We start from the raw sequence: 25,574 nt of genomic DNA on the forward strand, positions 1-25,574 counted from the left end.
CTCCCCTGCTTTTTCCGCGTCCCCTCTTTGTTCCGTGTCCCCTCCTTTGTTTCCCCTCCCCCCTCTTTTTCGCGTCCCCCACCTCTCTTGTTTCTGGTCGCCCATTGCCCCCCACCCTCTTTTTTCCCTGTCCCCCCCTCTTTGTTCCCCGTCCCCTCTTTTTCCGCCGTTCCGCCCTTCTTGTTTCTGGTCGTGCCCTTTCTTCCGCCCCCCCGCTCTTTTTTTCGTGTTTCCCCCCCCCTTTGTTCCCCGTACCCCCTCTTTTTTGCGGGTCCGCGCCCTCTTCTTTCTGGTCCCCCCCCTTTTGTTTTTGCTATTTTTTCCGTGTCCACCGCTCTTTGTTTCCCCGTCCCCCCCCCTTTTCCCCGTCCCCCTTTGGTTTCTCGTCCCCTCTTTTCCCCCCCTCTTTTTTCCCTGTCACCCCTCTTTGTTCCCCTCCCCCGTCTTTTTTCCGCGTCCCCCCTCTTTGTTTCTGTCCCCACCCTTTTTTCCGCGCCCCCCCCCTTTTCGCCTCCCCCCTCTTTTTTCCGCGTCCGCCCCCTTCCTTTCCTTTCTTCCTTTTTCCTTTCCCCTCCCCTTTTTCCCCCCCTTTCGTTCCCCTTTTTGCCCTTTCCTCGCCACTTCCTCCCCTCGCTGTTCTTTTCTCCCCTTTTCTTTCGCTCCTCCCCTCCCTGCCCCCTGCCTCCTCTTTCCTTTCTTTTCTCGTCCTTCCCCCTCCCCGTCCGCCTCTGCGGGGTCTCCTCTTCGCCCCGCTCCCGCCGCTCGCCGCCCCCCCACTGCTTTGTTGTTCCTTTGCGTCTTCCTAGTGCGGGCGCCGCCACCCCGCCCGCTCCCGCTTTTGTGTGGCCCCTCCTCTCCCTCCGTTCTTTTGTTTTTCGTCGCTCCGCGCTTCCCCGCTACCCCCGCCCCACGCTTTCTGTGTGGCCGTGGGCTTCGTCCGTTTGTCTCCTTCGCGCACCCTCCTCTCACGCTTCTCCCCCCTTCCCTTTTGCTTTATACCCCCGTTCCTGCCGGCCGCTTCCTCCCCGGTCCCCCCTTCTCTTTCTCGCCCTGTTGCCGTCTTCCTTCCAGGCCCCGGTTCCCCGTTTGCCACCTTTTATCTACTCTGCCCCTGTCTCCCCTTCCTTCTCTCTACCCATCCGTTCTGAATGCTTACGTTGCACTTCACGGCCACCCATCCTTTTTTCGAGTCCTTTTCTCAGCCCCCTGATCATCTAAAATTTTCCATGTTTCCACAAAGTGTCTAAAAATAAACAATACTCCACCAACTGAAACCAGCTACACAATTTTAACAGTTGCTATGGAAAAAACGAATTAAAAAATATACATATATTTACTTTAATGATCTTTTTAAATAAAAATACAAACTTTTCTTTACTTATTGATTAAAACAGGACAATGTTATGGCGGCTTTCAAAGAAATTAGGGCTCCAAGTTAATTACTACCAAATTGCCATCGTTAAACGACGATTAGTTGATTACCCTCGAAGAGGGTTGCTGATTTAATTTCAATTAATTAATCGAAAACAAAAAGCTACATCATTAACGAAAACATGACGATGTTTTTCTGATTCCAAACGTTTAAAATTACAGACAACATCAGCCAAGAAAGATATTTTATTATATACAGGGTGTCCCAGAAATAAGTGCAAGTATTTTAAGGGGTGGCAGATCTCGATAAAAGAAACATATTTTCTCTTTATCGTTTTTCAAATAAGTCCAAAATAACCGAGTTATTTTACTTTAAAAATTTCAAAAAAAAAAAATATTTTTTTTGCTAATCTTTTCTGGATTTTCTTTCTTGTAAATTTAATCTAATGCCTATGTTGCCATATTATCAAGAAATTATGTTTTTTAGCGTGTTTTTGGGGTTGAACTATACTACCAGTTAAAATACTTGCACTTAATTCTGGGACACCCTGTATATAGTTCATATCAAATAAACTTTTATTCACATGATTAAGCTTGACCGGCACAGCGTTGTCCACTTTTTCATATCTTCTTTTATCGAAATATTTTATACTCAACATAACATACCAACTGTTATTCCATCTCTGTTCGTATTTTTATCCTTCGAACCTGCAGATACCTGATCTAATCTTATTCAGACACCATACGGGTCTTAAAGGATTATGCTCATGCACATCCTTGGAGGATTAAGTCCCTTTTCTTGTCGAGGGTGGAGGAACCCAGGCTGAATGGCTTCTATGCCGTTTATTTTTTTGGTATATCCCGCTGTAGCGACAAAGTCGTGGGCTTTTGTTTCTCCTTCGTCTTCCTCTCGCTCAGACTGTGCTGAAATATTATTAAGGAAATAGGGCGTGAGGAATAATATAAATATAAGGAAATGGTGGAAAGCCGCGGAAATCTTGGATGAAGGCGTGTTTGAAAATGTCTCTTGTGCTTCTTTGGGTTCGTGGAATATTGTTTATTTTTAGACATGCTGTGAAAATATGAAAAGTTCATATTTTAGACAATTTTATTTCTCAGAAAGGTGCTGAAATTTTTTTTTCTTTGACATATAGGTATTTCTGAGTTTTTACTTATTTTCTTTAAACTCTGATTACATCAAACAAAGGCTGTATTCCGTTGCAAAACCAGGCGAACCAGACCGGTAAACTACGGTAAAGAGCGGTTCCTGAAAAATATCGCTTTGATACGGAACGGTTTGGTAAAATATTGGAAACGTCAAATGTTGACGTTTTCTAAATTTCAATACGTCTATTATAAAATTTATCTTTTATGCATTTTTAATGTACCTATTCTCTGCTTTTACGTTTGCTTCTTCTTTTCATTGGAGTTTAATATTGAAATGTACTTTATTAATAAACTGTTAAACTCGTTAGACAGCTCAAGTGAAGATTTGCAGGTCCAATATTAAAACAGATTAATAATAAATAAACAAATCTAATCAATATTTATATTTTTCTAGCTTACAAAACATTCACGATTACTTGTTGTCTTGTTTTTCATGTTTTCTTTAAATGTTTCTAACTTTAAGAAACAATAATGGCTGCATGATAAGTTTAAATGGTCCTAAAAAGTAATTCTATTTAGTTAAAGAAATTAAATACATTTCATTTACCTCCTTTACTGCCTACCTCCATTGCTTTTGGATGTAAATACAAAATAGTATTACAAATTTTAGAAATTAAATGAGAATTTCACTCGAACTTCCGATATTTGCTTGATTTCTGTCACATAAATGACATTGATTGACAAACAAAACCAGTAAAACCAGCCTTCTCGCACTGGTTAGTTTGCTGACAGTTATAACCGATTTTTTCAGGAACCGTGTTCCGTAATAAGAAAACTTTCAGGAAACCGATAGAAACGGAACATAAAACCATAACCAAGGTAAGCAACGGAATACACCCAAAGTCAGATTAGTTACGCCATTTATAACACAAGAACATAGAAATATATTTCTGATATTTTGCTGAGACTTCCTCACTGATTTCTAATTTTCTATTACAAAGCATAGACCGAAAATATCAATAAAAGTAAAAAAACTTCTCTTATACCGAATTTTTCGGTTTTCTAATCAAATATTCTCGGTGATTTTCATTAAAGAGATAGTAATGAATTGAGAAGAGCGCACAAGGGACGTATAAATGGAATAAATTCTTCAATAAAAACGAATGAAACGAGAGCATTAATCAAAATAACTACAAAGAAACCTTATATTGACGATCCGCAGGAAAATGAGAAAAAAGAGCAAAAACGATAATCTGGCTCGGTTCAACAGATAAATCTGTAGTGGTAAAAAATACAAAAAGGACTCTTTTAAACATTCGTCTTTGTTTGATTCCTACACGACAACGCAAATCGATGAGCTTAATAAGGTTAAAAAAATATTAGATTAATTAATCATGAAATTATTAAACTATTTAATATGGAGCGTCAACTTAAGAACAGTTTGAATCGTATACTGTTTGGTTAGTAGCCTGATCTTTTCTGATGTTCTTTTCAAATATGGAATCGTCCAGAAAAAGACCCCACGTTGGGCGCCAAAAACTGTGGCGTTATTTATAAAACGAGAAAAAAAAAATAATAGTGTGAAGTAAAAAATTGAAAATATTCATATACCTAATCTACTTACGAGAGGGATAATTTTGTCCCGGAAGTGCCCGGTGGCGTAGAGGTACAGGCTCTCGTCTACCAATCTGAAGGTGTGGGTTCGATTCCCACACCCGGAATTTCATCAGCCGACTATTTTTATTAAAATAAAAATAGTTTTTGTACCTAGGTCGACTCAGCCTTAAATGAGTACTTGGGATTCACAATCCTGAGGTAATAATAGGCGGTTGAAGCGTAGTGCTAGCCACATTACCTTCCTTGTATACCGAACGAAAAGTATGGAAACCATAAATAAATACATTAAAATTATTTAGTTTAAACTAATAAACGATACGATTTGCTTCAGATAAATATAAACATCATGCCCAAGTCTAAATATTTCTCTACGGATTTAAAAAATAAAATAGTTGAATTATACAAGAGCGGTTATAAACAAATTCAAATAAGTAAAAATTTAAACATTTTAAAAGGCACAGTTTCGAAAATAATTCGTAAATTTAATAAAACAGGGAACGTTTCAACAGCTTTTAAGTCAGGAAGACCAAGAAAGTTGTGCAACAGGACAATGAAAGTAACGAAGAGAATATCAATGGGAGATCCAAGAAAAACATCCACAGACATTTCTCGAGAAATGGGTGAAAGGGGAATATCGGTGTCTGCACGCATGGTGAGAAGAAGGTTGGATGACATGGGACTTTTTGGAAGAGTCGCGGTGAAGAAACCACTAATATCAAAGAAAAATAGGATGGCCCGCTTTAAATTTGCTCAAGATCATCTCACCTGGTCTTATCAGAAATGGAATGTACTGTTTAGCGACGAAAGCAAGTTTCAACTGTTTGGTGGTGACGGGAGACGTTATATCCGAAGACCAAAAGGTACACGGTACAGCCATAAGTACCAGATGCTCACAGTAAAACATGGGGGTGGGAGTATAATGGTGTGGGGGTGTTTTTCTCGCTCAGGTGTTGGTCCTCTCGCTCAGGTTGGATAATGGACCGTTTTTTGTACAAAGACATATTGGATAATAATATGCTGCCTCATGCTGATGAAGAAATGCCACTCAGATGGTTGTTCCAGCAAGACAATGATCCCAAGCACAAATCTCAGTTTGTTCAAAATTGGTTAAATGAACATAATGTTCCACTAATGGATTGGCCCTCACAGTCTCCGGATCTTAACGCCATAGAAAATTTATGGGACCATTTGGATAGGAAAATTCGAAGCCATTCTATTTCAAATAAAAATGAATTATGGGAAGTGCTAAAAACTGAATGGGCGGCCATTTCCAGTAAAGATTGTACGAGATTGATCGATTCGATGCCACGAAGATGTAGAGAAGTAATTAATTCAAAGGGATATTCCACTAAATATTAGTAATTTTTATATTATCTTGAATTTTAATAAACATTCTTCTTAAGTTTCCATACTTCTGACCAAGAAAATATTCATAATTTTTTATATATTTTTTGATAGCTGTAATTTTTTATTTAAATGTATTAGGTTTTGTAGGAAATTATTTGTAGGTCACGATTATATAAGTCGTTTTATTTCATATTTTAATTTCTCAGCATAAATGACAAATTAAAAAAGTTTCCATACTTTTGGCCACCACTGTACCTAATCTACTTACGAGAGGGAGAGACTGCCTCAAACTGACTTAAAAAAGAGTTTATATTGCAGTTCGGTATAATTTTGTCCAGGAATTACTGTATATTTTATGATATTTTTATATTGTTATAGATCTATTATATCTCCTTTTTTGAGTTATAACTCAACATACAGTCTCTATGTATACTGACATTACTCGCTGACGAGTATGTATTTGGCACGCATCAGAAGATGGTTACGCAAGATGTTTACTTTCATGAGCTTTTCTGTGACTGAAAAGCCTGGTACGTGATATTATCTCTCTTCCGCGCTCCGGACATTCAAAAATCTCATTGCTTTGTTGCATCTTTACTTTTTGGTTGCCGCTGTTATCTGAGTTTACAATCCTTCGACATTGCGTTCTATTGTGCGCTACTTCTTCCCACTCATTCTGAATTTTTATCCCCTTTAAATTTTCGTGGAAAATGTCCTTGTACCTTTTCAGTTGTCCACCCTGTTTCCTCTTCCCATCTGCAAGCTCACCGTAAAGCAGATGTTTTGGTAGGCGGTTTTCTTGCATACGTGACCAGCCCATACAGTCTCAGGACTTTGACAAAAGCCAGTATCTGAGACGGTTTAACCGAGGTTAGTTTTCCATCTCCACTCTCAGTTATATCAAAGTTTATGACACAAATAGTTGTCATCTCGACACACTCAGAAACTAAGTGTTGAAGATGTTAAATCTAGGATTTTTTTTATTTCCTCAGTCGTTCTGAGAAAATGCTTCGTGTGTTTTAGGGCTTTATTTTCTTTGCCTAATTTGTTCAAATTCCCTAGAAATTCTTTGAAAAACATAATAAACAATTAAATAAGACTACATAAAATAGATACGTACATATTTTAAATTCTGTATCTGTTTGTTTTACTAAAAAATCCTAAAACATTGACCTCAAATTAATTATTATTAAACAACGAAAACAATACGCGTACTTCATTTTTCTCAAAAATTACTCTTTACAAGTCTCTTTCTCTCGGTCAAAACCTTTCTTGTTTATTATTCGTTTCCTCGCGACAAAAGAATCCGCACCACTTAAAAGCAGCGACCTTTCTTAACAAAAGTAAAACGAATCTAAATTCTAAATTAAAGTTAAAGCAGAGTAAAAACGACATCTTACCTTTCCGCTTCCGCTTCTGTTGGTGCAAATTAATTTCACAGCAATCTGAAACAGAAACAACATTAATTTGGAACTGCGTCGACGTCACAGGCGATAAGTAGAAAACGAATTTTTAATTCGTTTTTGTCAAAACTCCTGCGAAACTACCACTAGTGCGGCGCGATGCATAATTCTAGACAGTGATGGATGTTAGCAAGCAGTGAATTTTGGCTAGACGGGCTCAGGTAACTAGTTTGCGAAAGACAAAGAACAACAGGGAAATCGTCAAGTTGGTTGTACATTATTAATGTTTTAATTAAAATGTAAAGCCGCCGTGTTACATCAAATGATAACGGAATTGTTGCAGTAAAATCATTTATTTCTATTAAATCTGCGTCTTGCTTAGTTAAAAGTGCAATCGAATGCCAAAATCACTAAATAGTATTCAAAAAAATATATTTTGAACATGAAAGAGATACAACCTAACCACAGCAAGCTCATTTTGTCCTTTAACAGCGCTGGAAAGGTAAAAATTGATATTGTTACTTAGGATTTGCGGCTTTTATTGCGATTCTGATGTGCCTTCCAAATTTAAGATCGTCAAAAGAGAGAAATAAGGAGAGAAAGAAATATAGCCTCACGTTGGGCGCCAAAAGATTGTAGCGTTATTTTTAAAATGAAAAAATTAAAGTAAAGAAAGGCAAAACATAAGTATCAAATTTACCTTTATTTTAATCGTAGAAACTAAAAATGTAATAATATACAGGGTGTTCCATTTAAAAAAATACAACTTAGATATTTCTTACTTATTTGGGACACTCTGTATCATGTAAAATTATTTTTAAATTGTACCTCTAATAGTCCTTCATCGAACCCAAAACTTACAATTTGTAAAGATCTCATCGTTTAGCTATAATACTCCGTGTCGTATGTGGTGAACAACCCTGTATACTTATAATTAATTTATTTTTGTTTCCTAAAATATTTTGATTAAAAGAAAACATGTAAAAGTAGGCAACCTCTCTTTTAGAGAGATGAACTATATGTGTATAGATGTATGGATTATGTGAATACAATGGCCCGAAAAAGGAATGCTAAACTACGACAGCGAAATGCATAATTTCGCAATGATGGATGTTGCAATTTATTTCGGCTAGACGGCAGCAGTGCAGAGCGCCGCATACCGTTCGAGCAGGTAACCAGCTATCGCGAGACAAAGCAGCGCCAGAACTCGACTGTACATTATTAATATTTTAATTAAAAGTAAACAAGCCAGTAGCGCTCCTAAGGTCTTTCGAATATAGATGGAGCTACCTGCTGCATGTTGCTTATTAAAAATTTCAAGCTTTTGATAAGTAATGGCCGTTAAGTTGGAGTTTGGCAAAAATGTACAAAATATCTATTTTTGGATTTATTTAATGGCAAAGTTTAAATGTCATTGCAAAATGTCATGTCTGTTACAGTAGAATTTTAAGAAAAAAAATGATATAAAATTACTCATATTTCTGATGAACGAAATTCTTCTGATCTACGGAACAAAGCAGAATCGGACTTATGCTGATATAAAAAATAAATCTTATTTTTACGTGAGAAATCTACCATCGAAAGATGGTAAATGATTCTTGAAACACCCTGTATATTCTGTTTTTAAATATATAATTATTTAAAATGATACACATCTAATAGTTATTTTTTTATACAAGACGATAAAATCGTATTTTATCGTCTTGTATAAAACAATATATTTTCCATAGCGAGTTACGTTTTAAAAAATATTCAAAAATTATTATTTCAAGGAATTTATTACGAGTAGAAAAAATATTGTGCTGGGTTGGCGTTGGTTTCTATGTAATTTGACAAATAAATAAAGCTGTCTCTTTAGTTGTCAGTTTTGAGTCAATATTTTCAATTCCCTTTCGTGTCGATTGCTAATTGAATTGGAGCCAGAAATGGCTCAAAACGAAATAAGTAAATTACCAACAGATATTTAGGCTGAGGCGACAAACGCCATATCTAAACTACTTCTATTTAAATCCCGAATAACTTATGAAAAGAAATACAAAAATTTTCAAAAATGGAAGCAATTAAAAAACGTGCGAGAAGAAATAAAATTTTTAACCTATCCTCGGTGTTAAAGTATCGTTTAATCTTCCCTTGCCGTTAAAGTACTATTTTATCTACTATTTTTGATAGATATAAGGCAATTTAAACAGTTGCTATGGGAAAACCAAATGAAAACTCATTAATTAAAAAAATCACGATCGCAGAAATCCGTAACGCGTATTTTATATTTTTAATTAACTTCTCACAGTCAATAAATTCAAAATTAAATAAACTAAATTACGAATATCGATAAAATAAAACCTTAAATAAAATTTCCAACGTGGCGGTATTTAAAAAACTGCTTCACAAATAGATTTATAATTGAATAGCTGTTTTTTTAACGTCATTTATAATATTCCCAAATGGTGTTTGTTAATACCAAACAAAATTCTCGGGGTAGAGTTATTAAAATAAAATGACGTATGCAAAAAGCAAAGTATTTGGTTGCAGTATGAACGTAGTTAAATTATTTATTTTTCAAAATTATTGATGGATTTATAATAATATATAAAACCTTAGTAAGTGAATTTATTAAAAAAACGCATATATGGTTTTTCTCTCGTGTTTTTTAATAAATATTTTTGATGGAAATCATAATGATACTATAATAAACGTTATTATTATTTGCTTCATCCACGTTACCGTAGATGGAGCTAAGAAGGCTTAGGTAGGGTAAATATAAATAAACAAAAATGTTTGTCCAGTAGGCCGCTGGTTTTAATTTTGGCGGTACGATCTGTGATTGTCACAGCTGCCGCTAGATGGCGTAGAGCGTCTAGCACTCTCACCATAGTAGTACGTTTTGTACTCAAATGCTATTATCTGCTTTTCGTTGGTCAGATCGAGGGTTACAGCAGAGTCGGCCTGACGATGGAGAAAAATCTCCGAAACCGATCGTCGAATGGCTGTTCCCTTCGGTCTGATGAACTTAATGCAGAGAATAAGCATATATGTAGGGTTTTTAGGTCCCTTTTTCCGCTACTGGTATTTTGTTTATTTATATATACCCTACCTAAGCCTTCTTAGCTCCATCTTACGGTAACGTGGATGAAGCAAGCATGTTTGTCCAGTAGGCCGCTGGTTTTAATTTTGGCGGTACGATCTGTGATTGTCACAGCTGCCGCTAGATGGCGTAGAGCGTCTAGCACTCTCACCATAGTAGCACAAAATAGAAATCAACCAGAACGCCGACTCTGCCGAATTTGATGACGTTTCACGAATCGCGACGCCATATTAGCAGCGGGTAACTCTCAAAGCCGGATTAAAACGCTTTCGCAGGCTGTTGTCAGAGTTATATTGAATAAGTATTTTTATTATCTGATATGTGATTACAGACTGAGCGTAATACGTTATTTCGAAAGGTAAAGTTTGTATAGATAACTCAATGGACTCGACGCTACGAACAGCTGCTGTCTTCTGCGATAGTCAGAATTCAACTAAATCCTGACCTGCCCTGATTAAACAGATAACGCCGCTACATTGACAGATGTTACCCTCACATAATGGAATTTTTAGGTTAGCCACCGTTTCGCGCGCATTTTGGGAGTCAACCTTCTGGTTGATTTCTATTTTGTGATAGTAGTACGTTTTGAACAAGTGCTATTATCTGCTTTTCGTTGGTCAGATCGAGGGTTACAGCAGAGTCGGCCTGACGATGTAGAAAAATCTCCGAAACCGGTCGTCAAATGGCTGTTCCCTTCGGTCTGATCATTGCCTGGAAACTTATATGGTGAAATTTTGATAAAATAATTTAGTACTCACTAAAAACACAGTATGTCGCTAGTGGTAGGAAACATAATTTTTAGAGGTTACTAGTTTATTTGATTGCCTGTAATATGCATATACAGGGTGTTTCCTAATTAATCTAAAAAATAAAAAATCGTTAGAAAACGGCTTAAGGCGGGCTCTTAATAAGTATATTTATTTTCTTCTCGGCAACCGTTTGATGAACAAGAAAAACTCAAAAGATCAATTTTGTTGAAAAAGGATGGCCAGTCAAGAAAAAAATATATTTTCTTTAAAAAAGCAGTAGTGTACCATTTATTTTAAGGAAAATATCGATTTTTTTTAATTTTTAACACCCTGTAGATCAGAAAGGAAGTACTTTAGACCTAATGGTTATATAAAAATTGTTATAAGAACACATGAGGAATCACACCACAATTTTTTAGACTAATTAGAAAACACCCTGTATATTGTCAACTTGACAATGATTGTTGATAAATCAAAAAATACCTTTTCTGTGAAAAAAGCCCGATTTTACAGAAAAAATTTTGGTTTTTACTGAATTTGGGCCTGCGTCTGCAAATACCGGTATGTTTTTTAATATTCTATCTCTCTAAATTTTAAATATTATAGTCACAAATAGTTTTATTATTTATTAACTGTAAAAATGATATACTTATAAGTTTTATCAAATATTGTGATTTACTTTCTACCTTGTAGTCAAAATTTATATTTAATAAACTGTAAAATATATATATTCTTATGTTTTATTAAAGTTACTCTGATATACTAATATATCAGTGTAACTTTAAAACTAAATCCTTTGAAATCAAATGTAAACATAAAAAATATTTACAGCAGAAAAGGCGCAGGCGCTGGGTTAAACGTAGTCTCTACTAAGAACACGGAGGGGCGCTTTGACCCAAAATTTTACTATTAAGTTTCATATCTATCTTAATAGAAGATTATTTTCTTTTATCTATGGGTCTGATGAACTTAATGCAGAGAATAAGCATATATGTAGGGTTTTTTGGCCCCTTTTTCCGCTACTCGTATTTTGTTTAGTTATTATTATTATTTAAACTGTTCTTGTTACAGTTGGCCAAAAATTTACTTCTTCAACATTGTTTAACAATCTTAGGTGTTATACTACAGTAAACTATACAGGGTGAGTCTTAAATAAGTGCAATTCGGGGATCTGTAGCTCCTAGAATAAAAAACTTGGAAATTTTGTTTAAGTACAAATCTAATGTATCTACTAGGATGTGTGAGTGAACCGGGATGATTTTTTTAAATAGAACATCCTGTATATCATTGCATTTTTGGCTTCCATTCAGACCACTTTACATAATCCTAAGATATGAGTAAATATATTTCGATAGTTTCAGAGATATTAAAAAATAAATAAAAAATATATTTTTTTCAGCATTTTTTAAAAAGTTATTAAAAATACAAGAACTGCCTTGAAATCAAAACTGTATTAGGTATTTACTTTAGATGGTCTGAACTTACTTTGCTATAAATATGGTAATCGTAAATCATACAGGATGTTCAAAATTCTACGCCAAACTTTCTAAAATATAAAATAATATCTCTCCGTTTTTTTTAAGGAACACCCTGTATATTATTGCATTTTTGGCTTTGTTTCAGATCACTTTACATAATCCTAAGATATGAGTACATATATTTCGATAGTTTCAGAGATATAAATAAATACATAAATAATATATATTTTTCAGCATTTCTTAAAAAATTATTAAAAATACAATGACTGCCTTGAAATCAAAACTGTATTAGGTATTTACTTTAGACCATAGTCTGTACTTACTTTGTTATAAATATGGTAATTGTAAATCATACAGGATGTTCAAAATTCTACACCAAACTTTCTAAAATATAAAATAATGTTTCTGCGTTTTTTTTTAATGGAACACCCTGTATATTATTTTTTCAATAGATGGAGAATTAAAAAATTAACATTTTTTGTATCTAGGGTATTTCTAAATTTTTAATGGTTTCGCAGATATTCACGGTTTTATATTTCTTATGGCATTTTCAACCGTAAATTTTTATCAAAGCCACCCAATGATTTTTCTCTCGTATTTTACCGTTGAAAGAGCCATATGAAATAATTTTTAGAATAACTCTAGCCTCTTAATGTTGAGAAAAAAAACTTTCTAACAAACTTAATCATTACTTAATATAAACCTACTTAATAAAATTGTTGACTGGCCCTGTATTTTCTGATAAAACCTCATAAACTGAAAACAAAACAAAAAAATCTTTTTTCATTCCCATTTAGGTGTAAATTCCTCTTCTTTAACTGACGGAAACAAAAAGAAGAAGACAATAGACCTGACAGTAATTCTGCTTTTTCAGGAACTGGATCAGCTTTTTTCGTATCTTTAATTGAGACCACACAAAAAAAAACTGAAAAGAAGTAATAACAAAAGCCAAGTTTCTTTTTTGGGGGAACTTCCTTTGTTGGAAAGAAATCTTCTGTCATTCTTCGATGATTTAAGCTATTTTTATCTATATTCTCTTACCAAATTAAAAGTGGTGCATCGTGAATTAACAAATTATGAACAATTTCTGTTTTGAAAATGTGTAGTATGTGTGTTGAAATTGTATTCTAAGGTAGCTCTGCGGCAAAACATGTTAAGTTGCCAAACTTATTTCTTTATTTCCTGATAATTATCATTCGTTTTTACACTTTAGTTTCGTATTACGAGTTTTTGGTTTAAATGGTGTGTTGTGAAACTTTAAGCTTAAAATTTTTTACTAGCAGACCTTGCACTCGAATATTGTTCTTTTTAGAACCTATTTTAGTGCGAAGTATACAAGACATCTTAATAGCCATTGCAGAAAAAAAAAACTCATCGCAACCTTATTAGAATATTTTGAAAGGGAAAGCGGTAGTAATAGCCTTTTATGTCCCTTAAGTACACTTAAGGGACAAAGAGACATTATTATTTATAATTAATTATTTTTGATTCATGGAAAATATTTTGATTAAAAGAAAATATGTAAAAGTGGTTTGGTTTGGTGCCGATGCCTGTCAAGCTTAATCAGGTGATTAAAAGTTTATTTCGTATGATCTATATGTATGTATTTGTATGCAGAAAAAGTATTTTTACAGATAAAATAAATGTTTTCTTACTATATTTAGCTTGAAAACTTAAACATATATTGTCTTTTATTGTTGTTTTACTGTGTCTTACTTTTTTTTCTCTAAAGTGTTCTACCCTTGATGAATTCTAGGCTGAGTACTGATGAGTACTGCACTACTTTCATGTTATTTAATAAAATGAGTAAGGCTATTTTTCCAAAATTTAGTGTTTGATTGACATAACCTAATCTTCTTAAATTTAGGAGATAAGTCGATCAAAAAAGATAATTCTAACATCCCATGTTTCATTTAAACTGTTCCTGTTACAGTTGGCCAAAAATTTACCTCTTCAACATAGTTTAACAACCCTAGTTATGTTATTCTACAGTAAACTATATATCTGAATGTGATTAAGGAAATATTTTGTTCTATACCGGGTGCGTCTCAAAAGTGGCTCACCCCTATAACATTTTTTATTTTTTTAGTTAAAAAACGATTTAGTATGTTAGTATATGACATAAATTAGGATTGATTGGCGTATTCAATTGTTTTGTTCACTTCCTGTTTCACCGGAAATGACTACAACTTTTAATTTTTAAATGGCACCATCGGTATTTTTTTACTGTGTTCGATAAAAATAACACTCTGAATAGAATGACATATCATATATTAACTTTTGACATTCTCGCATATGGTTTATTTGAAATTATAACTTGTGGTTCGTCCTAACCTAAGGAAAATTTGACTAGAAATACCAAGTGTGTGGTACCAAATTATTCGTAAAAAATGCTTTTTTCAAATATGCTAATGAGCCACCCTCCTTCCATTTGAAAAAATTGAGATATGATTAAAAATACGATTTGAGCATTTTCCAACTGGCTAGGACAAGACGCTAAAAACATTAGACGATCAAATCTATTTTTCCAAGGCTCCTTGATTAAGAATTAGTGTTTTTAACATAGCCATGGCACTCTAGATTGAATTTTAAAATACGATTTTTTATTAAGGAAGAATGTCAAAAGTGGACATATGATATGTCATTCTATTCAGAATGAAATTTTCTATCGAATAAAGTAAAAAAATAACGAGGGTGCTATTTAAAAATCAAAAGTTGTAGTAATTTCCGGTGAAACAGGAAGTGATCGAAAACAATGGAATACGTCAATCGATCCTAATTTATGTCATATACTAACATACCAAATCTCGTTTTTTTATCTGGAAAAATAAAAACGTTATAGGGGCGAGCCACTTTTGAGACGCACCCGGTATAGTTTCGACGATAGATGAAACAATGGCCAGTCCCAAATCGTATCAATCAATCATTCGCCCTAAGGCACCGCCAATCATGCATTAAATTCCCAATTGGTTGTGAATCTATCGACAGGGAGCTATCAATAGGGCCATTGGGCAAATCTTGTAGCTCATATTAAATTACATTAATGACGATTAGTTTCAGTTTAAGCCAAGCTATATCTAAATCAACGTACGGGACGTATACAGATGTGTAGTCCATAATTGATAACAACTACCAATCTAAAATCAACAAGCTGTCGCTGTACATTTGTTTTCTAAATCTTTAATTTATAAAGGGTCTACACGCCAATATTCAGAGGACATAGAACTACTTCGAACTACTTATTACGTATTTACCCCTATACAAAGGTTTTTAGTTTGTCCGCTAGAGAGCCTCAACAAAATTATTAGCAAAAAAATAACTCATTTTTCAATCCAGTTAATTATTCTAAATATTTGTTCTTAGCCAAAATCGATATGAAGATTCTAAAATATGGAATCTAATTTGAGTAAACATATTCTATGAACAAAATTAACCATAAAATATGCCCATTTTCCAATATTTTTTCTTACTAAGAACCGATGATTGAAAGAATTGGGAGATAGGCAACCTAATGCGCGAATTCGTGACAAGGCTGATTTGATTTCCTCTTAAGCTGCGTCCACATAGCTCACGAGCAGACCGAACAAACACGTGAAGCACGAGAAACATGGCAAACAGTCGGAGCGAGATGTTCGCGGCGCTCGCGGTGCTGCACGTGCTTGCGATCTCATAAATGCCTGTTTCGACTGTTCGGCTCTGTCGCGGTACATCAAAGAGACGTTTCGGAACCATGCGAGATGCGAGCATACGTTGTTAAGTTAGGTTAGGTTAGTTTTTAATTCGGTTTCATAGGATTCGATATTTACTGCAGTATGATGATACTACCATGATTTTACTTATTTTATTTTGTTCAGAATTAAAAATATTTCTGTGTTCTAATATGTATAATAATAAATAATAGTTTCTCTTGCCTTGAACTGCTAATATAGAAATTAATTCCACGCTGTGTTCGACAATGTGGATCAACCTGCTCTCACTACCGGTTTCGAGGCCCTACCACATCATCAGGTGAGCTTGGGTCGTTTCCACAAAATGTCGAGCACAGCGCAGAGTATATAAATACGACTTGTCGTAAAGTAGCGGTAAGATATTAAGCCCCGCAACGCGAGATAGCGGCCTGCGTGCAATGGTAGTACGTTAGTACCACCGAGGCACAATTATGGATGGTAAAATAAAGGGTTTTTTCGACTAGCCCAAATTATATAATGGATTATATACCTAAAAACTGCAAGAAATTTATTTTCCATTATAAAATAAATAATATTAAATATATACCGTTAATAAATCTTTTATAATTATTCCTTTAATTAATCTGATTTTTGAGAACTTTATTTACATTTTGACATATGCCTGGTATTATTTTTGAAATGATTTGCTTGGAAACTTTGAATAAATAACCCAAACTGGTATATGAGTCTCTAGTTGCAAGGAATCTTAATGTTATGGTCAATCTTTATTTAACTCTTTCTTTAACCGGAATACACTTCCTAAAAGTTGTTTTTTTTTCGGGGTCCAACTGAGTTAATAAGTCTTTCAAAATCAGTAGCGGACATGCGATAAAAAATATTAAAAAACAATCTGTATGTTTGTAAATCGCGTAGATGTTTACTTTCACTGTGCTGGGATCTACTTTTGAAATTACTAAACATCCAACAATGCCTTTTTTCTCTTTGTCCTCTTCGTTTTGCAATAATGATCGCACTAGCAGCCGCTATTAAAAATACTTCGGTATCATCCACGTCCGAACAGCACGAACAAAAGCACTACATTACAATGTGGATGCCGTTGCTTGCAAACCGGAAGATCTTGAGAAACACGACAAACAGGAAGCGCAAGCAACGCAAGCACAATCAGAAGCAAGAGCGCGTGCAGGATCACGAGCAATGTGGACGCACCTTTACATCTCAAGTGCCGTACGGTGGAGACACCAATCGTTATCCGGTTAACGCATAAAACAGTTATTACTGAAAGCAACAGTGTTGCCACTTTAAAATGTTTAATATATTTAATACGTTTGAAAAATCCGCGTTTATGTATTGAAAATTTATTCGCATTAAACATAGAATAAACAACAAAAACAAAAATTCTTTTATAGGTACTAAATATGTATCGAAAAAAGTCGTTTAATTGGCTTGGAAATAACGATTATTGACATTTACCGTAATATTTTACATATAAAATAACAGCGATCTTCATTTCCAAGCCAACTCTGACGCCGTTCTTTGTTTAATCATATAATATTATATTAAATTGTTTAATGATAGAAAATCTGTATTATTAACGTATTATACCCAAAATCCGTAAATCTATGGATTAATCAGTAGCTCTGGCAACACTGTCTCCGGCAACCACTCACTCTGTCGACTGAAAGCAGAACTACGGTACAGTATTCTTTATCCGCTGAGCTGTAAAATACTATTAGCGCGCAGCGGCGCAGAGCTAAACTAAATCTCGGAATTCTCGGACAGGCTGACGGTAACGCCAGCTACATCTCGGACAGGTATTGTGCCACGAAATCGCCCATAAGGTTGCGCATCTTCTTATTTTTTCAAACAACGCTAAGAACGTAACAACAGTCGTAACGTAAGTTTCTACGAAACGTCTCATCTCAAGAGATACGTATGCATCTTGTGCTGTGCTTTTAAGTGTCTATCAACACTCATTGACATTCAACGTAAAAAAAATACGTGTAATATAAAACCCATAAATGTTCAGAGCAAATAAAACTAATATCTGTAGGTCGCGCGTCGGCGTCGTTACGCTCAAAATTTCTTTGCGTGTATTGCCAGATAAACTGCTGTTCGATCCAGTTGTCAAGTCTAATCTTGTCCTGCCGATGGTAATCAGGATAGAAGGGATCCTCCGGTGGGATTATTCGCGAGGATCATCGCAGGATAAACCTGCGTGACGAAGGTTGGAACGACAAATAGATTAAAACAAAGAGAGAAGAGTAAAAATAGACTTGGTAAACAAGTCCTGATCTGAAGAAATGTTGTTTTTCGGGTTATTATGCCGTCGTCGCACAGTGGAGTATTAGCATGAAAAAGGTGATCGAAATTCGAAAAAGCAAATGTGTTTAAGATTTCCCAAAAAAAGATAAATGATAAGTTAAATCATGTCTCCCATGAATGGCGTTGCTATGGGTGTCTTTAGTTGCATTCATTTGTTTCAACGAAACGTCAAAGTTGTTACTTCTCACAGATAAGTGGCAAATGGCTAAATTTTATGTTTAAAATTATAAATTGTTGTTGTTCATGTGCTCCTTTTACGTTTATATTATTGTTTTGATTGAAAATGGCTCAGCAAGCTGCAGGTATGTATTCTGCAAAAACATATTATTTATTTTGATATTCTCTATACTAACGATTTTTTTTGCAACTAAAAGTTAGGCGTTCAGAAAATTTGATTAAATTTGTGACATTTTTATTATACTTAGAGATTTAGTATTCGACGCATTTCGAAGAATTCAGCATATTGTCTATATACGTTTTACTTACTAAAAATTGGGCTTTCATACAGTAAAATGAAATACTGCGACTTTTTGCGACTTTGCTGATAAAATGAGAAAAACATTCTTGGTTTCCTCTAATTAGCAAATCAGTGATATACTAATGCGAGGTGTAAACCGCGATGGCGTTGTTGTGTACAAAGCAATCGCATTAGTGCCATTAGCAGTATAGCACAATTTGACATTAGTAGCGGCTTTAGTGGTATGGGCATTGGTCGCGAATCAGTCGTAGCATTAGTAGTATTAGTTGCTATATTACTACTGGCATTAGTGGCATTGACCGTGGAAACACTGGAACAGTGATTTTTCTTTCTTTTTTTTTAGAATCGACGAATTATCCTTTATTTTGTTCATATTATTTCCTCTGTAATTGAAAATAGCAATAATTTATATAAGGTCTACATAAAAAAATTTCGATCAACTATCGGTGTGAAATACCCCACTGTGCGTCGGTTGAAATTGGTTCCTACACTGTAAAAAAAATTGAGTGAAATTTCACTCAGATTTCACTCAATACTTTCTCAATTTCTGTCCACACCCGAATGAGTGAAATTTCTACTCTACAGAACTGAGTGAATCTTCAATTCACACAGTGAAAAGTACTGAGTGTTTTCACTCAATCGAGATTAGACGAAAGACTCGATTTTGATAATTTATTCACTTTAAAATGAGTGAACTCACTAAGTGTTGAGTTCAAGTACACCTTTTATTGACTGACTTTTACTGAAATTTGTGTTACACTTAACTCGATTAGTACTCATATCTGAGTATTAATTTCACTCAGTATTGAGAAATATATTCTAAATGATTTTTTTTAAAGCTATATGTAAGCTAACTTGTTATTTTAAAACAGGTGGGCAGGTGCCTTTCAAAGGTAAGTTTCAGTTTAGGACATGGTCTCGAACATGTCCATTTCCTAAAATTCACTTTTGGGAGGCATCTGTTCACTTGTAATAAAATAAGAAGTTAGCTTACATATAGCTTTTAAAAAAATCATTTAGAATATTTCGTTTTTTTTAACAAACCAAATGAAAAACTGTAGAACCTTCAAAAATATTTTTATTTGTCATTTTTATTTGAAAAAAACAAATAAAACCAAATATAACACTATTATTATAATATCAAAATGTTTTTTTAACTCTTTATACAGGAACTTTTTTAAGTTAGATGTCTAGAAAAGTTGCATCACATCGCAAAAATCCGCTTTATTAAGAGCATTCGTCAGTTCGGCCACCTTCTCGAATATTTCTAATTTCTAAACTAACTTTTAATAACGAAAATCCCTCGGAAAACCCAGATACTTTTGCTCCTGAAAATTAAAAAAAAATTGTTATTCTGCCAAATGTTCCAGTTCCCAATTCATGATTGAGAGAAAGTACCTAGATTTTCGCTACGCTAATTAGTCAAGGAAACATCAGCATTGCGGCATTGGCGCAGTCGAATTTGAATCTATGCTATGTTGGGCGGATTTCTGCGATGTGAAAAAAAATGTTCTTAACATAAAACATATTATTAACAGTCACACTTTACATCACACTTTATACACACACTATGGGCTTGTGACCTTGGCACCTTCGAAGGGACAAGACAACCTACGACTCGAACAGATAATTACAAACTGAGGAACAGGGGAATAGCTTATTCGGTATCGAAGAAGCGCGTATGACGTATGGTTAGTAATGAGCGAAAATACTCTAAACTGTGAGATTTCACTCAAATTTTTAATGTGTTAAACTATAACATTTGTTTTTAAGTTAATTTTTCTATTCCATTACTCAAAGATAGGGGCTATAACTCGAACATGAGCTTATTCAATCGCTATTGATTAAATAGAGATCATATTTGAGTAAAATGATGAATTTACTCTATTTTAGATAAAAATGTACTCAATTATTTCACTCAAAAAATTCACTCCCTGAGAAATATGTGTTCACTCAGGCTGATTTTTTACAGTGTAATATTACTGTTAACTTAGAAATTACCATCCAAATGCACTGTACACTAACAGGAACACCAAATGCACTGTACACAATTATTCAAGTCAATAATAGGCAGTCGATAAACAGATTTTAATTAAAGTTTTAAATACTGATAACGTATGATGAATAATATTATATTATCGGAACTTGGGAACCACCGAATTTCTAAAACCTATCGAGCTCCACGCGCATGCCGAGCGACCAAAGATATCGCCTAAACCCCACCATAATTCGACGTAGTCATCGATTTCCATCGCTACCGAGCGATGAGTTAGAGAGAGACAAAAGACAGACACATCGACCGCTGAGTGGGAGATCAAAATTTAATTTGAAAGGCGATGTTATGGTGCGTTTAGACTTGAGCACGCACGAGCTGAGCGTGCGCGCACGGCATTCGTTCGCGCTCTCGGCTCCGTTCAAATTAAAAACTTATTTTTCGACGAATGAAGTGATCCATATGTGCGCGCACAGCAGAGTTGTGTTGGCGAAAATAATGGACGACCAAGAAATAGTCGAGGCTGCAGTCATTGTTATGCACAGCTTAATTATTAAAAACAACAAAAATCGAAAACATCGTGGCAAACCCAAATTTTTAGAAATCGATATAATTTACTGCAACAACTTAGTGTCTGAGGAGGGCTATGATCAGTTCAAAAACTTTACAAGAATGACCAGGCCCGACTTTGAATATTTACAAAATTTAATAACACCAAAAATTACGAACAAAAGATACAAATTTTAGAATATAGCAATTTCATTAATATCGACATATTCAATATTAATTTTATTTACAAGGTTTTGCCAAGCGTTATATTTTTTTGATTTTTTAATAATACAAAGAATGTTTAACATCCCATAATAAAGGCAACTTTTCATATTTTTCAATTAATAATAACGAAGATTCATTGATCCACTCCATAATTTTAATAAAGAAAACTAAAAAAAATTACACACGCACGCACGAACGCAGACAAAACAAATTGCCGGTCCAAATTGAGCGTTCGCGCACACATAAAATCCCTTTGAGCACGGACCAAAAACCGACACCAGACGGCTCACGTTCGCGGCTGCTCGCGCACAGCCGTTTAAACTTGAGCATTCGCGGAGGATCAGTGCGTGCGTGCTCAAGTCTAAACGCACCATTAGAAATCGCCGAACAAAGATGAACGCATTATACACCAACAGTCAAAATTATTTTGATTTCTAATGCTGCCATACGCCATCGGTAGTTAATATATTAATATAAAAGACTACAAATATTAAATTAATATTAATTGTTACAACTCATTTCCGTGTATTAATAGTATTTATATACATTATTGGCAACATTAATAAAGATAAATATTATAATGTAAAAAAAATCTGACAAAATTTTAGGGTAGGCGCAGTCAAAGCTGTGGTGGGTATATTCTTAGATTGACGTGACGGATGAAGCCATGTGAGATTTTCGCAACCTGAAGAAGAAACTACAGAACACTTAGTAGTTATTAGTCTCAAATTTTCAATAAAAAATAAAGTATACTCTGCTACAATGATAAATGGCAGTCGTTAAAAAGCCTGCTCTAAAAGTTTCTTCTAGTCCCAATAAAGTACTCTACATTATAGAACCAACAAGAGATAGCAAATAATTACGTTACAAAAAGAGTATATATGAATTACTCGGCTCGAAACTTCGGTTGCTAACAAGGTCGCTCGTTATTTTCCAGTTAAACTTTAGAGGATGGGAAAAAAATCGAAAAAAAAAATATAAATGCACACCGTTCACGAGCTACATCAATGCGAACCAATTATTTGCAACTTTGTAACGAGCGCTTTTTGTATCATTTTCTGTGTAGGTAGGTGTCTGTGCGGGGGTGTTTTTTTCACCTGCATGCAGCGATACTCCTATTAATCTATCCAATCAAGATAAACTTTGATGTTACACGAGCGAAGTGTGGGTAGTTTTCCGTTTTTAGAATTATGAATGCGGTGAATTTCGCACAGAAAACGCCAGGGATTTGTTTATTTTATCTCTAGTAAATTGTTCAGTTGCTCTTTCCACAGTGATATAATTAATGAAGAACCAGACATACTGAAATCGGAAATTGAAGCAGCAATAAAAAACCTAAAACATCATAAAGCCCCGGGACCAGATCATATCACGGCCGAAATGCTCCAAGCGTCGGGAGATTTTGGTGTGGACATCTTGCACAAGTTATGTAATATGATATGGCATACTCACCAATGGCCATCAGATTGGACCCAATTGGCCATCAGCCAAATGCGACAACTTTCGTACCATTGCGCTAATTTCACATGCCAGTAAGATTCTTCTTCATATCATTAACGAAAGGTTAAAACCGTATATTCAACCACAAGTCCCTCCAGAACAAGCAGGATTTACAAGAGGTCGAGGAACACGTGAACAAATTTTGAATATCCGTCAGATTATCGAAAAGGCCCGAGAATTTAACAATCCGCTCTATATTTCTTTCATAGACTATCGAAAAGCTTTTGACAAAGTCAAATGGTCAAAACTATGGATGGTTCTTAAAGATTTCATTGATCCAGAATCTCTATGTAAATATCAAAAGTAGAATTACCATCAATGGCGTTACTTCGGAAGACTTCCAGCCTACCTGTGGTGTTAGGCAGGGGTGCATACTATCTCCTCAGTTATTCAATATATATACTGAATATATCATGAGACGGGCATTGGAACATTGGCAAGGGGGGACAACAATTAATGGTCACAAAATTACCAACCGCAGATTTGCAGACGATACGGTCCTTCTAGCAGGAAACGAAGAAGAGTTACTGCAGCTTCTAAAATTGGTTGAAGACGAAAGCGAGAAACTTGAAATTAATCCCTCTAAAACAAAAATTATGATTATCGACAGGTAAAACAACGATGGATAGACCAGCTATTAAAGATCACCCACAAGCCACTGCACACGCTTGTACATGAAGCACAAGACAGGGAATTATGGAGACAAACCTCACACATCACCTGACCACTACATTCCTCTTGTAGGAATAAAGACAGAGAGAGAGAGAGAGAGAGAGAGAGAGATCTCTAGTAAACAAGAAAAATACTTACTAAACTTTACTAAACAAAAAAATTCTGTAGTTGTCAAGTTAACGAGAGAATTGCTACTGAGACAAAATCGCTCGATAGGCAACTACTAGGGTGTCAAATATCCTTAATTCCAAACCAAACCAAACTTAATTTCCAGTAGTCTCTTGAATTTTATTGTGAATATGGCAACATAACGTTTCTGAAATAGACATTTTTTTGGATTATATAAATTCTCGCGAACCTACCATAAAATTTACTTTAGAAGTAGAGAGAGGTAATCGTTTGCCATTTCTTGATGTTTCAGTGTAAAAGTATTAAAATAAACTAATTTTAGATGTTTACTTTTACAGAAAACCCAGCTATTTTATTTTGTAGATTTCCTTGCAGTGCAGTCGCGAAATACCCATAAAGGATTTTTTTGGAAAAAAAATAGCATGTTCTATTCGGAATAAAAATGACTTTTTGTGCCTCGCATGTATCTATATCGCCTATAAATCAAACATATAGCCTCACCACAAAAAGTGTAATTTTTACTACTTATAAAACAATATACTATTTTATAAATTTTAGTATATTGTTTAACTATTAATCTGGATAAAATACAACTTAATACACTCTTAAACGCAAACTATTATTATGGAAAATAAATTTCGCACCACTCCAACAGGCTCAATTTATTAAAACAAAGTTTTCCCAACGATATATTACCGAACTGTAACGTTAAATAATCCCCTATCGTTCCTACTAAGTTCGGAACATGTTCCGATTCAATTTGTTATGCGCCAGAGCCGCAACATTTAATGTAAATCTCGTGTAAAGTTTTATTAATTTTTTCGTAAAAGTGTTCGCGAGGGAACATAACAAATGCAAGCTGCCATTACGGCCATTAGCATGACGTCGGTATTACAGGGGATTTATATAACCGGTTTATTTATTGTAGAAGTTATTAATTCAAACGATATAGGATACATTTTTCATCATACTTTCTACTCTGTTTTTAGGTCTAGGTCTCTTTTTAAGTCATCTTAACAGCACTTATAAAGGACCATTACTACCGTTTTTCCGTTTAAAATATTCTAATAAAGTTGCGATGATTTTTTTACGGCTATTAAGCTATCTGTGCAAGGTCTGCTAGTAAAAATATTTAAAGCCTGCTTGTTCTCGTGGTTGTGCAGCGTCTAGCGTGTTTTGTACTCTGTTGATTTATTTATACGAGCCCTAACAACTATATGTTGGGGCAAGGTCTTTTTTCGCAATAACAATAGTAATTTGTTAAAACGACTCAATTTATTTTGTTTATTATTCTAAATTCAAACATTACAATATGATCTAGACAATTTTAGTATATTTTTATAACTTTGCAAACAAATCACTTTTGATAATACCTTATTTTGCCAAAATCAAGCCACATTTGCTGACAACTATATATTGGGACAGCACAACAAGAAATTTGTTTAATACGGACTTACATCACCTTTCGCCTTAACAACTGCCTGAACTCTTAATGGCATTATTGAAAAATTATCCCAAATTTCCTGCAGTTTTGTCCGCAAAACAAAAATTGTTCGTTGAGGGTGGTTTCTTAAATATCGGTTCATTTTATGCCACACAGTTTCTATAACATTGAGGTCCGGACTACTTGCAGGATGGGATAGAACTTTTATATTATTATTACCGAACCAATTTTTAATTGATTTTGCTGAATGGCACGATGCCCCATCTTGTTGAAAAATATAGTCTTCGTTTGGAAACAATTCTAGAGCACTAGGCAAAAGTGAGGTCTCAAGTATATGTTGATATTTTTGGGCGTTAACAGTGCCATCTAGAAAATTTAATTTGCCAAAACCTCTTGCTGACATGCAACCCCAAACCATA

At 34.7% G+C, this 25,574-nt stretch overlaps 1 long non-coding RNA gene across 2 annotated transcripts in view; it reads right to left on the reverse strand.

The window, feature by feature from the left end:
- LOC115891626 overlaps window positions 1-25,574 on the reverse strand; it is a 171,505-nt gene that overhangs the window by 45,126 nt on the left and 100,805 nt on the right. For both annotated transcript variants that reach the window (XR_004051888.1, XR_004051887.1), the window contains one exon: window positions 6,843-6,887. This is a non-coding gene — a long non-coding RNA (uncharacterized LOC115891626). The remainder of the gene's footprint in view (window positions 1-6,842; window positions 6,888-25,574) is intronic.

The sequence above is a fragment of the Sitophilus oryzae genome, unplaced genomic scaffold (assembly GCF_002938485.1).
Source record: "Sitophilus oryzae breed Bouriz unplaced genomic scaffold, Soryzae_2.0 scaffold_1189_pilon_pilon, whole genome shotgun sequence".
Taxonomy (NCBI): Eukaryota; Metazoa; Arthropoda; class Insecta; order Coleoptera; family Curculionidae; genus Sitophilus; species Sitophilus oryzae.